This window comes from Mus caroli, chromosome 11 (assembly GCF_900094665.2).
Source record: "Mus caroli chromosome 11, CAROLI_EIJ_v1.1, whole genome shotgun sequence".
NCBI classification, from domain to species: Eukaryota; Metazoa; Chordata; class Mammalia; order Rodentia; family Muridae; genus Mus; species Mus caroli.
Genome location: NC_034580.1, coordinates 56,215,620 through 56,225,606, shown reverse-complemented (window position 1 = coordinate 56,225,606; position 9,987 = coordinate 56,215,620). Strand labels below are relative to the sequence as shown.

Sequence of the window (9,987 nt, the reverse complement as noted above, 5' to 3'; positions counted from 1 at the left end):
GTGGGGGAGATTTATAGAACCCTGGCTGGGCCTTTTGGGGCTAGCCATCTGTCTTAGTTAGGGTCTCTATTGCTGCGAAGAGACACCCTGACGATGGCAACTCTTACAAAGGAAAACATTTAATTGGGACTAGCTTACAGGTTCAGAAGTTTAGATCATTATTATTATGGGAAACATGGCAGCCCCACAGGCAGACATGATGCTCTACCTCTCTATTCGCAGGCAACAGAAAGTGAGAGTGACACTGGCCTGGCTTGGGCATTTGAAATCTCAAAGCCCACGCTCCAGTGACATGTCCCAATCCTTTCAAATAATGCTACCCCCGATGGGCCTATGAGGGCCATTTTCATTCAAACCATCACACCATCTTTGATTGAAAAGAGTTCCTCACAGCGAGGCATCCAATGGCCACTTAGTCTTAGCACACTGGCAGGTTATGGGTCTCTACAGTTGTGGATGCCCATTGCCAAAAGCTTTGTTGACTGCAGCTGACACAGCACTAATCTATGGTCACAAACACATTGTTTAGAAGGCAGTTTTGGGGCATATCATGTCTTTTCAGAACATGCTGTTAGATTTATTAATTTTTCAATGTTCTTAAATTTATTTTGTTACATGATTTTTGATCAAAAGAATGGGGGAGGGTGTCTGAGTCATATCTCTGGTCCTGAATGGAGGCATGACATTCTAAAATGTTTCTAAAGAGTATAAGATCATGAGGACATAGTATTAGTACTGCCTCTTCTCTTAAGCATCGATCAAAAGGGATCAGTCAACCACGTGGACAGGAGAAGGTCTTTCTGAAGACTGTAACAGGCTGGTGACATAGCTTGCCAGTAGAGGCACTTGCTGCCAATCTTGATGACGTGAGTTTGATCCTGGGTACCCACATGGTGAAGGGAGAGAGCTGACTTTCTCAAGTTTTCATCTGACCAGGCATATACACATCCCTACTATGTACAAACACACACTGAATGAATGAATCAATGAATGAATGAATGAGTATAATAAAAGCTGTAACCTCAAGAAATGTAATTCTCTTGAGGGCATTTTAAGGAGTTGGGAGGACTGACTGCCCTTTAGTGAGCTGGGTGTGTATACAGCTTAGATGCCCCTTCCGATACAGTTACTCCCAGATTCCTACTGCTAGGTCGGCTCTCTTTTTCTGAGTTCTAATTTGGAGAGCATAACTTCCCTTTTCCTTCTTTCTTTTCCTTTTGGGTGTTTCAGGTGGGTGTCTCATTTAGCCCAGGTTGTCGTTAAGCTCATTCTGTCTCTAGGCAGACCTTCTGTGTCTGTCACCCAAGCACTGGGATTAGAGGCCAGTGCCACCATGCCCAGAGAACCTTTCTTTTCACAGATGCTGCGGGGAAGGAGCACCCACCACAGCATCAAAGAAATGCTGGAAGAGAAAAAATGTCCATAAAATGTCTGTCCTTTCCCAACTTCCCCAGGCACTGAAATTAAATAAAACTGTGTCCTCCTACCTCAGTCCCTTGGTTTTTCTGCAGAAGAGATGAGGGTGGATTTTGGTAATGGTTGGACTTTTGAGTGGTTCATGACTACATCCCGTCCCTCTTACATCCAGAGATGCGACAGTGTGGGCGCTGGAGGAGAGGGTGTTTCTGTGGCTTCAAGTCTGTGTGTGGATACTACCCAGGCTGGGAAAGCAGCCAGCCTCAGGACAGGGTCTGGAGGCTGTTCAGCTTTGAGCCTTCTGAAGTTGATGAAACCCCAGAGACAGAGAACCCCCCTGCAGTAGCTTACCTCAGTCTCTGAGAAGGGTAACTCCTCTTAAGCAGTCTTTAGCTCCCAGGGAGCTGCATGGCTACAACTGAGATTTTAGGACAGGAGCCCCAGCTCTGGCCAGCCCCAGTGAGTTAGGCTTAACCACCATCTTGAAATGAGAGATGTAATAATGGAAAAAGCAGACAGAACCAGGGCCTTATCCATATGAACAGCCAGGAAGAATAGACAAAGGGATCCTGTGGCCTCGAGTCTGCCTCGGGTGCTTTTTAGTCAAAGCTCAAAGCTGACGTCTCGATGATCTCTGTTGTACTTTTGGCTCTGCAAAGGGGTCAGAAGAAGTCCTTACTTCTTGGGGACACCTCAGTTCTCAGGATGTGGTTGCTCCTGCTGCACACTGCCGCCCAACCCTCGAGGATAACTGCCCTCACATGGGGAGTGGGCTGTCCTGGAAGGCTCTGCCCTTCATCTAGCGTCTCTAACAGGATTGTGGTCATTGAGTCGGCTAGCTTTATCTTTGTGCCTTCAGGCTGGAAGGAGTCGAGCTGGGTTAGCTATCCCTGGTTTCTAGGGTGATTAACAGATGTACCTGCCCTCGAGCACGCGAAGCAAAGGTTAGAAGGCAGGTGCACAATGAAGGCAGAGGTGCTGGCCTTTCCTTCCTAAAAGCGAGTGAGGAGGTGGATCTTCAGACAAAAGCGACTTCTGAGCCCTTGTTTGATACAGCCTGCCCCACCCACGGGAAGGGGAGGAGTCAGCCTCACGAAGTGCTTTCCTAAAATTCTCTAAGACAAAGATCAGAAAGAAACTGAATGGCGGGTCTGCTCCACTCCTCAGGGTGGACAAACAGTGGCTGAGGGCAGAGACAAAGGGACCAAGAAGAGCACCAAAAGCCATTTACAGTGTATACAGCAGATCAGGGAACTAAATAGGCGACGGTGTTAGTAGGAAATAAACTGAATAGCAGAAGCTCACACACTCCTCCCTCTCAGGGAAGGAACATACCAAAATGTGATTCCTTCCGAGAGAAAGAAAGACAGATTCGTCTTTGTTGACTCCTGCATATATATATATATATATATATATACATATTCCTGTTTTTCTCCAGGAGATGATAAAGAATCAAGATGATGTGCTGGCCTGCAGAGCAGAGGGCTCCGTTCTAAACTTAGCCACTTCCTCTGACTGGTTATGTGATCCTGGAAATTTGCTTTATGTTTGCACCGTCCAACTTTCCGTCTGTAACATGGAAATAGTGAAGTTTCCAGCCTCACGTGGTCAGTGGGAGAGCCCGGTGGCTGTCTGTGCCTTGAGTGAGGCTGGCGTAAGCTGGCAGAGACTGGTCCAGTTACCTGTGCCCTTCTAACACCGTGGCTAGGCGCTCACTCAGTCAGTTAGAAGCAGAAGGTTGCATACAGCCCCAACCTGGATTAAGGGCAGGATTTAGTGTTGCGTGTCTGTAGTATCAGCTACTTGGTAAGCAGAGGCAGGAGGGTCATTTGAGTCCGGGGGTTTGGAAACAGTGTAGGGAACACGAATATAGTTGAGATTATACCTCAAAAAATCAGCAAAATGAGAGGCTGGCAAGGCTCAGTGGTGAAGGCACCTACTGCCAAGACTGATGACCGGAGGATCCACAGGGTAGGAGAAACAGTCTCTCCAGTTGTCCTCTGAGCTCTACAGGCACACCACACGAACACACCCAAGTCAATAAGTGCAACGAAACTTTTAAATGAACAAAACAGCCTTCCCGGACCACAAAACTGAACAAACAAACTGCCACGCACCTGAGAGACAGGAGACTATAGTGAGTTCAAGGTCAGCTTGAGTCAAGTTAAACCCTGTAACAAACAAAAAACAAACACATGAAATAAAGAAAACTCAGCATGATTTTCTGACCCTGGTGTGCTATAGATAGACCCTTCAAATCCACAAAAAAAAAAAAAAAAAAAAAATCAGAAACCAAGCCTGGCTCTTATCAGGCAGAGATTTTTGACCTTGGCTATTTTGAAAGATAGTGTTTTTGTTGTTGTTGTTTTGCATCTTGCCCCGCCCTGCCCCCATCAGAACATTGTAGAAGGTGTCTCAGGATGGAGGGGAGAGCCAGAGGTGAGATGGGGTGAGTGGCTGTGAAGGTCTCACTGTAAATACAATAAAACTACTGTGTCTCACAACTGCAGTTACCTACAGAGGGCCTGCATAAGACCCACCAGCCAACTAGGCCTCATGAAAGAAGGGACTCAAGGGCCCCACCCTTTACTGCTGAGCTACTGGAGAGGAAGAACCTCCACATTTAGTTGTGAACCAACTGCCAAGCCCACCAGGCTCCCACAGGTAGCTCCAAACCCAGAATGGCACAGCCTTGGTTTGTGACTCAGTGGGTCACAAAACGAACACAGGAGCACGAGAAAGGTATTTTTAAGGAAGAGGGGAATGTGCAAAGAAGGCAGTAGAGAGATGGGATAGCGTAGGTGGCTACAATGTCATTGTGCATTACCTATTGTGTGTGAAATTGTCCAAGAACAAAAAAGTAGAGCCTCTTAACAAGCAAAATCTACCAGCAGGGGGCACTAGTGGCATACTCCAAAGTAGGCAGGGTGGGGTGGGGAGTGGGGGCGCATTTTCTCCCTTTACTGGCTGCTCATAAGCTTTCTTGTTTGAGTAGCCCAGGCTGGTCTGAAACTCTATGTAGCCCAGGCTAGCTTTGAACCATGGTGATGCTCCTGCCTTGGCCCCCTGAATGCTAGGATTGCTTGCATGAGCCACTACATCCGGCTTGTCCATCTCTTCTTAAAGGCTATACTTTTTTTTTTTCCAACAAAAAACTTTGGTTTAGGGCTAGTGAGAGGACCCGGGTGTTCAGCACTCTTCCAGAGGACCTCAGTATGGTTCCCAGAACCCACATCAGGGGTCTCACAACTGCCTATTCCACAGGGAGTCTGCTGTCTTTGGGTGTGTGGACACGCCACTCACATGAGCGCGCGCGCGCGCACACACACACACACACACACACACACACACACACGCACACACACAGAGTTAAAAACAGTAGAAATGAACCTTAAAAATGTATTTGGCTAGGCGATCATGCTCCCCACTCGTTGGCAAGTGCCAATGCCCCTTCTTCATGAGCGTCTGGTTCTGAGGCGTCTTCAGTCTCTTCAAACTCTGCTTTCCTTTAAGTTGGCTTGCCATTTTCTTTAAGAACTGGATATGCAGTGATGGAGAGAAGAGTTGTGCGACGTGGGAGCCATGAACAGACAATTGGACGCTTATGACAGATTTAAAGATTGTACCCAGATCCAGCTGAACCCTTGAGTTGGTTGGGAGCTACATTGGGCATTAAGAGCACCCATTGATCTTGCAGAAGACCGGGCTCCAGCTCTCTGCACCATACCGAAGGTCCCAACATGCTGTGGCTCCAGTTCCAGGGATCTGATGTCCTCTTCTGGCTTCCACTGGTACCAGGCATGTATGAGGTGCCCACTTGCAAGGGAAATGCTCTTGTGTAAAAAAAAAAAAAAAAAAAAAAAGCTTTAAAAAGAAGTTGAGGTCTTGCGGAGTTGGCGGAGTCTCCTTAGGGAACTGGGGGGTTGAACTGCGTAGAAGAGGGTGGCAGGGAGGAGAAAGCTAAGTGGGAAGCGGAACCTTGGGCCTGGCACCGGTCGCGGCAGAGCCAGGCTAGTGAACCGGAGCAAAGACTTCTGACCCACTCTGCGCTGCAGCGGCACCCTTTTGGGATTTGATTTGCAGAATCTTTGAGCTGGTAACACACACTCACTCACTCACTCACACACACACAATTCCGAGAAGAACGCCTAGCCCTCCCCTGGCACCCCAAGACAAACCCACTCCCTTCTAGGGACACAGCTGGGCGCGTCCACACCCCTGTATCCCCTACACCATGTTGTGCGGAAGGACTTCCACTCCCAGCCTGTGTTGTTGATGTCAGACCCCAGGCCAGCCTCCGGGCGCTGCAGTTCTCCTGGTTAATGCTGCGGTCGTGGTTAGGGCTTTAGTACTTAAGCCAGCCGCCCCCCTCGCCCCCCCCCCCCCCGCTTCCCCACCCCTGGCCTCAGCGCCCACAGTCTGCATGTGTGTGCAGTAGCCCGCTGCCCATCCCGCCGCTCCTGTTCTCCTGGAGCTCTGGATACCATCGTGGGGCATTTCTCTGCCTGTGGGAGAAGTGGCCTTGGAGGCATTGATATCAGTGGTTGGATTTTTCCCGTGGATCTATCAATTCACAATTCGGATTTGGAAGAAAGAAGGAAAACATGACGTCTCCAGCCAAATTCAAAAAGGATAAGGAGTTCACCGCCGAGTATGATACTCAGGTCAAAGATATCAGGGCTCAGCTCACAGAGCAGATGAAATGCCTAGATCAGCAATGTGAGCTCCGGGTGCCGCTGTTGCAGGACCTGCAGGACTTCTTCCGCAAGAAGGCTGAGATTGAAATGGACTCCTCTCGAAACCTGGAGAAGCTAGCCAAGCGCTTTCTAGCCAAGACACGAGCACCAGGGACCATCAATTTAAGAAGGACCAGAATGTTCTTTCTCCAGTCAACTGCTGGAACCTCCTCTTAAACCAAGTGAAGCGGGAGAGCTTCCTCGATTCCTCGATTTGTTCAAGTCAGCGAGGACTCAGGAAGACTCTTTAAAAAGAGTAAAGAAGTTGGCCAGCAGCTCCAAGATGATTTGATGAAGGTCCTGAACGAGCTTTACTCGGTCATGAAGACATATCACACGTACAATGCTGACAGCATCAGTGCTCAGAGCAAACTGAAGGAAGCAGAGAAGCAAGAAGAGAAGCAAATTGGCAAATCAGTAAAGCAAGAGAACCGGCAGACCCCTCACTCCCCTGACTCCAAAGCCAATGTCCGCATTGAGGAGAAGCATGTCCAGAGGAGCTCAGTGAAGAAGACTGAGATGATGAAGGAGAAGCGACAAGCCAAGTACACAGAGAATAAGCTGAAGGCCATTAACACTCGGAATGAGTATTTATTGGCTTTGGAGGCAACCGATGCATCTGTCTTCAAGTACTTTATCCATGACCTGTCTGATATTATCGATCAATGTTGTGACCTAGGCTACCATTCTAGCCTGAACCGGGCTCTACACACTTTCCTATCTTCTGGATTAAATCTGGAACAGTCAAAACATGAGGGTCTGGATGCTATCGAAAATGCAGTAGAAAACCTAGATGCCACCAGTGACAAGAACGGCTCATGGAGATGTACAACAATGTTTTCTGCCCCCCCCCCCCTATGAAATTTGAATTCCAGCCCCACATGGGAGATATGGCCTCTCAACTCTGTGCCCAGCAGCCTGTCCAGAGTGAGCTGGTGCAGAGATGCCAGCAGCTGCAGTCTCGCTTATCTACTTTGAAGATTGAGAAGGAAGAGGTGAAAAAAGACAATGGAGGCCACCCTGCAGACCATTCAAGACATTGTGACTGTTGAGGATTTTGTTGTATCTGACTGCTTCCAGTATAGCAATTCCATGGAGTCTGTCAAATCAACCGTCTCTGAAACATTCATGAGCAAGCCCAGCATTGCGAAGAGGAGAGATAACCAGCAAGAGACGGAACAGTTTTATTTCATGAAAATGAAGGACTACTTGGAGGGTAGGAACCTCATCACTAAGTTACAAGCCAAGCATGACCTCCTGCAGAAAACCCTGGGAGAAAGTCAGCGGACAGACTGTAGTCTTGCCAGGCGAAGCTCAACCGTGAGGAAACAGGATTCCAGCTGAGCAATTCCTCTGGTGGTAGAAAGCTGCCTCCGGTTTATTTGCAGACATGGCCTACAACATGAGGGAATTTTCCGGGTTTCTGGATCACAAGGAGAAGTGAACGACATAAAAAACGCCTTTGAGAGAGGAGAGGATCCCCTGGCTGGGGACCAGAATGACCACGACATGGACTCTATAGCTGGTGTCCTCAAGCTTTACTTCCGGGGCCTGGAACACCCGCTCTTCCCTAAAGACATCTTCTATGACTTGATTGCCTGTGTCACAACGGACAACCTGCAAGAGAGAGCTGTGCGTATCCAGAAAGTCCTTCTGGTCCTGCCCAAGCCCACTCTGACTATCATGAGATATCTCTTTGCCTTCCTCAATCACCATCATGTTCAGTGAAGAGAACATGATGGACCCCTACAACCTTGCCATCTGCTTCGGGCCCTCACTGATGTCAGTGCCAGAGGGCCACGACCAGGTGTCCTGTCAAGCCCACGTGAATGAGCTGATCAAAGCCATCATCATCCAACATGAGAACATTTTCCCAAACCCCAGGGAGCTGGAGGGTCCCATCTACAGCAGAGGAGGAAGCATGGAGGATCACTGTGACAGCACTCATGGGGAGACTACCTCTGCTGAAGACTCCACCCAGGACGTTACAGCGGAGCGCCACACAAGCGATGATGAATGTGAGCCCATAGAAGCCATCGTAGACTGGACAGCCCGAGAACTGTCTTTCAAGAAGGGAGCATCCCTGCTGCTCTACCAGCGAGCTTCTGATGACTGGTGGGAGGGCCGGCACAACGGTATAGATGGACTCATCCCCCATCAGTACATTGTAGTCCAAGACACCGAGGACGGTGTTGTGGAGAGGTCCAGCCCCAAGTCTGAGATTGAGGTCATGTCTGAGCCACCTGAAGAAAAGGTGACAGCCAGAATGGGGGCCAGCTGTCCCAGTGGGGGTCATATAGCTGATATTTATCTTGCAAACATCAACAAGCAAAGGAAGCGTCCAGAATCTAGGAGCATCAGAAAAGCATTTCGGAGTGACAGCCACGGGCTGGGCAGTTCTCTGACCGACTCCTCCGCCCTGGGGGTGGGGGCTAGCTGCCATCCATCCTCCCAGCATATCATGAGCCAGAATCTCCCCAAGGAAGGGCCAGATAAGTGTTCCATCAGCAGCCATGGCAGCCTCAACTCTATCAGCCGCCACTCGTCCTTGAAGAACCGGATGGACAGTCCACAGATCCAGAAGACTTCCATGGCAGGAAGGTCAAAAAGTTTCAATAACCATCGACCCATGGACCCTGATGTCATTGCACAGAATATTGAAGCAACAATGAACTCTGCCCTGAATGAGCTTCAAGAGCTAGAGCGGCAGAGCAGTGCTAAGCACACACCTGATGTGGTTCTGGACACCTTGGAACCACTCAAGACCTCCCCAGTGGTAGCCCCCACATCTGAGCCCTCCAGCCCTCTGCACACCCAGCTCCTCAAGGACCCTGAGCCTGCCTTCCAGCGCAGCACCAGTACTGCTGGGGACATTGCCTGCGCCTTCCGGCCTGTAAAGTCTGTCAAGATGGTTGCTCCAGTCAAACCACCAGCCACACGGCCCAAGCCAACTGTCTTCCCCAAAACAAACGCCACTAGCCCTGGTGTCAATTCATCTGCTTCCCCACAGGCCACAGACAAGTCTTGTACTGTCTAAGGGGTATAACGTAATTATTCTAGACAAGGAGACTGGCCGTTTCTAAAATCTTCCTATTTAAGTAGCTTGGGGACTCAGTTGAAAATTAGGTTCTAAGTTGTTCTTACAGGAATTAGCCTTCCCATTACCCAGCCTCGAGAACGAAGTCCTTGTTACTGCTTTCCCCATTCTGGTCCTTCCTCTACTCTTTGTTTCCCTCTGTTGTTGGAATCCAGCCAGCTCCAGTACATACTGTTCTTAGGTTAGCCAGTGACAGGTTGTCCATGATCGGGTTGCTGTGATATCTGCCAAGGCAAGACATAGGGACACGAGCCTACGTCTGTCCCTTCAGACCATAGAGGACACCTTGACCAGATGTTTGGCTGCAGCTCTCAGTGACATCTTGTTTTTCAGTACTGATTTAAAAGATCATATATAGCCCAGTTTTCATTTTATATAAGTATATATATTTGTGTGTATGTGCGTGTACATGCACACCCATATACATACACAGGTTTTTCTGGTCTCTGATGTCGCCTCTCCTGGTCATAGACCACTCTTTATTGTGGTGGCAGTTCACACAGAAGCCACCAGGAGTCTCTGTTCTCATCACAAACTTTGTTCTGTTTGGAACAGAGAAACCTGGCCTTTGAGATCTCTCTGTCATGAACATTTAGCAGAATGGGACAGTCCTGTGACCTGCCGTGCGGGTGGGATTCTGTCTTCTTCCTCTTGCTGTGAGGGGGCCACGGGTTGTTTGCATTTGCTCTGCTCCATTCTGTAGAAGTGCATCCTAGTCTTATCTTGGAGCTTTGGAAG

General features: G+C 49.0%; 1 pseudogene across 1 annotated transcript; it reads left to right on the top strand.

Moving 5' to 3' along the window:
• Nucleotides 1–6,020: 6,020 nt before the first annotated feature.
• Nucleotides 6,021–9,325, top strand: LOC110305718 (annotated as a pseudogene). Its single transcript, XR_002379183.2, has one exon. The product of XR_002379183.2 is annotated as an SLIT-ROBO Rho GTPase-activating protein 2 pseudogene (transcript).
• Nucleotides 9,326–9,987: the final 662 nt, after the last annotated feature.